Source organism: Papaver somniferum, chromosome 6, assembly GCF_003573695.1.
Source record: "Papaver somniferum cultivar HN1 chromosome 6, ASM357369v1, whole genome shotgun sequence".
Lineage (NCBI taxonomy): Eukaryota > Viridiplantae > Streptophyta > Magnoliopsida > Ranunculales > Papaveraceae > Papaver > Papaver somniferum.
Window position 1 is genome coordinate 64715519 of NC_039363.1, and position 5796 is coordinate 64721314.

A 5796-nucleotide genomic window follows, 5' to 3' on the forward strand; every position below is an offset into this window, starting at 1 on the left:
AATATACGTTCAAGAGAATCAACTAGACTCAATCTTAATAAAGTATATCAAAGAGTTATATCTCTCTTTCTCGATTCAATTCTTATTCAAGCAAATGGAAATATGCGAGTCTAATTGAATACAAGAGAAATCACTTGAACGGTACCAAAGACCAATGTTCAAGTATAAATCAATTACAATCAACAACCAAAAGTCGGATTTCCCAATTGATTGATTCAAACGCACAACCTATGACATTTCAATTATACAGATAAACAATATAATGCGGAAAAGAAATAACACAGACACCAGAAATTTTGTTAACTAGGAAACCAAATGCATAAAATCCCCGGGACCTAGTCCAGGTTGAACACACACTGTATTAAGCCGCTACAGACACTAGCTTACTATAAACTAGCTTCGGTCTGGACTGTAGTCGAACCCCAATCAATATCACACTGATCCAAGGTACAGTTATGCTCCCACGTCTCTGATCCCAGAAGGATACTACACACTTGATTCCCTTAGCTGATCTCACCCACAACTAAGAGTTGCTTCGACCCAAAGTCGAAGACTTTAATAAACAATAACAAATATGTATCACACAGAAAAGACTACGGTAATAGATAAATCTGGATCCCACAGAAATACCTACGAGTTTTTGTTCCGTCTTTTTATAAATCAAGGTGAACAGGAACCAATTGATAAACCAGACTTATATTCCCGAAGAAAAGCTCAGTATTATCAATCACCTCACAATAATCTTAATCGACGCGGCGAAAGAAGATATTGTGGAATCACAAACGATGAGACGAAGATGTTTGTTATTACTTTTATATCTTTCCTATCGGATATATCAATCTCAAACCAATTGTTACGATTGCACTCAATATGATAGAATCAGCAAGATCAGATCACACAACTACAAGAAAGTAGTATCGGTCTGGCTTCATAATCCCAATGAAGTCTTCAAGTCGTTAAACTACCGGGTCTCGGTAGAAACCTAAGGTTGAAGGAGAATCGACTCTAGCTTATAAAACTAGTATCACACATGAGGTGTGGGGATTAGTTTTCCCAGTTGCTAGAGTTCTCCATTATATAATCTTTCAAATCAGGGTTTGCAATCAATGTTAGTTTATTAACAAAGTATTCAATATTCACCGTTAGATGAAAACCTGATTAGATTCAAGCTAATATCTTTCAACCGTTAGATCGAAAATTTAGCTTGTTACACACAAATGAAATGCACGTTTTAGGTTTGTGTAACCGTACCCAAACATGTACATTCGTTGGTTCAACATCAGTTAACTAAATGGTTAGCCATATGATCACTTTCATATCAACCATATTCTTCTTTACCATAACTAGTTCAAATGACTCAGATGAACTAGTTAGAGAGTTGTTCAATTGCTTAGATCTTATAGAAGTATACAAGACACAATCGAAGCAAAAACGATTTGATTCACTCGAATCGATTCATGAACTTTATAGCCACGGTTTGCAAATCGCATTCCTTAGTTTATATAAGTATAAGTTCACGAATAATCGTTTTTAGAAAATAACCAACCTAAGTATGCGGACTTAAGTACCCGGAATAAATTTGTAAACATTTCACAAACTCCAGCAGATTTTCTCGGGAAGAGAACCTCCGACAGTACGCGGACTGGGTTCGCGGACTCTGTTCCGGTTTTCCTGAGCAGCAAAGTACGCATACTTTGGTTCAAGGAATAAGGATTTATACATGTATGAGTTATTACACAATGCTTATATCCAACAATGGTTATATAATCTAAACTCTCATTTCAATCACTGAAACATTCTTAGAGGACGTTATATAGTTGTTGTTCACAAACTATTTTTCGTCAAAGCCATTTTCAAGTAATTGAAACATAATATGACTTTCGTCACTAGGTAAAGATGAACTTGGCCAAAGCGAAAGCTTACCAACACATATTTCGAGAAATAAATAAGCGAGATAAACTCGACTCGAAATAACAAATGTGTATAATCAAAGTCTATATAGCAAAATGAATTTTGTCTCAAGATAGGAGATAGAGTAAATAGACTTTTGAGTGATAGATAAGTTCAAGTCTCCACATACCTTTTAGTCAATGAAGTTCCACCAGTTCCTTGAGTAGTTCTTCGTCTTGTATGATGATCGTCATGGAGTTCTTGAGCTCGACTACACTTTTTATCCTAGTCCGAGACTTAGCTATAATAGACTAGAAATCAAGACTTATAGTTTTGATCACTAACATTGACAAACATGCTTGAAATATCAACACATGCGAGTTCGATCGAGCAATGCTCTAATACATACAATCCCACAATGCATCAATCAAATTGTAATGGATGACTTCTTGGGTATTACTTACCCTCCTGTAATTGCCGCTTAATTTTAATAGTAAGAGTGAAGCTCTAGAAAATTACCTATTCCGTGAAAAGGTGCAAATATTGTTTAACTCTTCATAAACTTGACAACAATGTGCGTGTTGAGAATCACTTGGATCGGCGAGTGAGTTATTAAGAAATTGACCAATTTATCCTCCCTGGTCGAGTTAATAGAGCACTGTGGGGTTATCTTCTTTTCCCCTCCTTATTTCTTCCATTTATCTTGGTTTCTTCTTTCATCTTCATCTTATGCAAGGTTAATGTATCAAATCCGGATGGTATGAGTATTTACTTCCATTTATTTTTTTCCTGTTTGATAGCAATTTTTTCTTGTTTAAAACCATAATTTCGATCTTCTCCTTTAGATTTGAGGGAACTCAATCAAATTTGATCGTTTTTCTTTGGAAACTGAAAGAAAAATTGATCTATTCCTATCGAATTAAATATATTTTGAAGAGGTCAAACTGATATTGTGTTTGTCAATCCTTCCTAGATTGGTTTCTAGTCTCTGTAGTTAGGTTGTAATACCCCGTATCGATTGACTATAAGGTGCAAGAAATTAGATACAAATAAATTTGTAAAATCCCCATACCAGAAATCCATCCTTCATTATTTGGTTTTTGGTCTGTGTAGTTAGGTTGTAAAACCCCCATATTATTAAGCCAATGCATTGTATTTTGATTTGTATATTGATATAGCAGGTATTGAAAGAATGTTTATATGAACGGTTAGGTGGTGACGACAACGATGTGGTTAATGTTATTTTCTAGTCCGGTGGAAGATTTAGCGATCTGTCAGGCGATAAACCATGTACAACGGTGGTGTGAATATGCTTCTAAAAATGTCAAAATCCATATATGTGGTTGAATTTGCCAAGATGGTGTATCAGTTGTTCCGCCTCAAAGCTAAATCTATCACACAAGCAATGAATTTGCCGAATGATATAATGCAGTATCTTGGTCAGTTGATTTCAAATCCTATCATGCTTCTACATTTATTTATAATAATTCCTCTTGGTGAAGGCAGCGTTTTGTAGTTATTTTAATGTATATTTGGTCCTGTCATCTTATATTGACAAGTTCGCAACAACAACTTTATGTTGTAGCTCCAAACTAACCTACTGTAATATATATAAGTCATTTACCACTTCTCCTCATACACTTCCATTTCTAGAATTTGATGCATTAGAACGAACACTATAATAAGTTTTCATCTTCTAACTCTACCATGGTAGTACATGTCTCCTTATAAGATATATTTGGTAGTGCTTGTGGAAATAAACGCATGCCTAAAGTATCAATTTCATGAATGATCATCTGCATGTTCTCATGATGGCTGAGGAGCAGACAGGTTGCTGTGGGGCGGAGAAAGGAAGGTCTTCTCATATTTGTGTTTTTGCTGAAATACTGTGGTCGAACCGGATCCAGAATATGGTGGCTATGAGGTATATATTGTTGCTTGAATCCCGAGATTAAATCCTCAAAAACTATCGGTTTCTGTCTCAGGCATAGTGACTGATCCTTGTGGCATCATGATGTCATCATGAGTTTGAACAAATTTGGCCCCGAAAGTTTAGGTATTATTCCTTTTTATCATAAAAAGCTCAACGTCTTCAGAGATCAGCTATCTTAATTTGGATTTGCAGCAACTCTAATGGAGAATTCATATTTGACCATTCTTGGGTTGATGCCTACTACAGGTGTGTTGTACCGTATCATCTAAAACTACAGTTTTGTGTGCCTTTAACTCGATTAGCTAAGGTACTAGCAGTTTTTCCATGTGTTATGTTCATACTAATATACAATTTATATCCCAAGACAAATATGGGATTCTCGTCGATATTTCACAAGTGATTCATAACAACAATTAAAAAATTAAGGTCTAATTGTTTTTTACTATTCATATTGATCAAGAAGGATTACGGTTTTTAGTATCCAACGACTCCCTTCTGCATTTTTAATATGCATGTATATTGCTTCAACTGCACAATCACCATCATATTGTAGTCCCAACTCACTATGCCTGACACCTTTTACCATTGTTGTTCAGCACGAGTACCGCTATTATTGTCGAATATTTGTTATCCATCTGATCTATATGAAAATATGCTACAGGTGATATCTGCCACGCATGGTTGGGTTTAAGCGGAAGCGTAGATGGTATTCATGTTGCTGCTGCCGATTGAGGGGTTATCATCAGCCAGAATGAGTATATGTGCATGTGAATGCTTTGCTCAATGTTGTGACTGTTGGCTAGGATACTGATGTAATTTTGTAGTGGTAAGTAAAGTGTTCGTTTCTCGGACTTGTTGAGATTGATTTCAGATTTAAAAATAGAAAACAATAAAAATGTTGAGACTGATTTCAGATTTAAAAATAAAAAACAATAAAAATAAAGAAAATATATACACAAGGTTTGTCACAATGTCGAGAGATTACTGAGACTCAGGTTCCACCAAACCTCATATCATGTGGTTCAACAATCAATTCTTAGACAATTATAGCTCTAGTTTATTGACTCTAATTAGGGTAGATTTTAAAAAGATTAACCGTAAATCACTAGCTTGATGCATCAAAAGCACTTAGACCAAGCATACATCATCATACGACTTCACAATTAATTAAGAAAAACCATAAAATGATTAAATTAATGTAAAAAGTCATAAAAAAAAATTAAATATAATTACCATTCGCATGAAATATGACTTTCTCCGTCATCCCAGTGTTGGGGTTTAGGTCCTCATATTAATCACTTGCTCAAAATACATGTGTTGCTTAAAAGTTGATTAAAAGAGTGAAAGGTGTAAAGCAGCTGATTTGCAAAAGCGTAAAAGTGTTACAGATCTCTGGTACAAAGAGGAACAATGATTAATTGCTGTAAATAAACGTTACTGCTCTTCTGCTGTTGAACAACGATACTGTTCTGCGACTGTTTTTCGTGCATTGTATGTTCTTTGTGTTCTTAAGCTGTGCAGCAGCAGCAGCAGCAGAAACAGAGTTTGATAAAACTCTGATTTCTTCTTCTCTAGCCCTCCCCAGGTCCCCAAACTCTAGACACCCCTTCTATATGACCCAAACAATCTATTTATATCAAAAATACCGATTAAGTCTCTCCCAAATCTTCCAAAATCTCTTCCCCTCTCTTCACGGCAAAGTTGCGGCAATTTCTTGTTTTAGAATTTCTATGCGTTTCTGAGCTTTCCTTTTTATTCTAAACTCTTCCTTAGATAGATACAAATCTTTGGTAAGGTTCATAGCACTTTAATCTCTCTAAAATTCCCTAAAACAGGTCACACACGTGACTTTCCATATATTTCTGTTGTGATAAAAAATTCGTCGATTGAGCTCAGTCTAATCGATTTTAACACCCATATCAGATTCCTAGACCCATAAGGAGTCTATCCTATGAAAATCAGAGGTTTAATCG

General features: G+C 35.3%; 1 long non-coding RNA gene across 5 annotated transcripts; it reads left to right on the forward strand.

Annotated features, from left to right (window-relative positions):
* The first annotated feature begins 2560 nt into the window (after nt 1-2560).
* Nucleotides 2561-4674, forward strand: LOC113287800. Of its 5 annotated transcripts, XR_003330326.1 has the most exons (4): nt 2561-2648; nt 3072-3329; nt 3717-4069; nt 4485-4674. It is a non-coding gene; the product is annotated as an uncharacterized LOC113287800 (long non-coding RNA). The 5 variants fall into 5 exon arrangements; XR_003330327.1 differs by having other exon boundaries at nt 3072-4130; XR_003330323.1 differs by having other exon boundaries at nt 3072-4069.
* The last annotated feature ends 1122 nt before the right edge of the window (nt 4675-5796 follow it).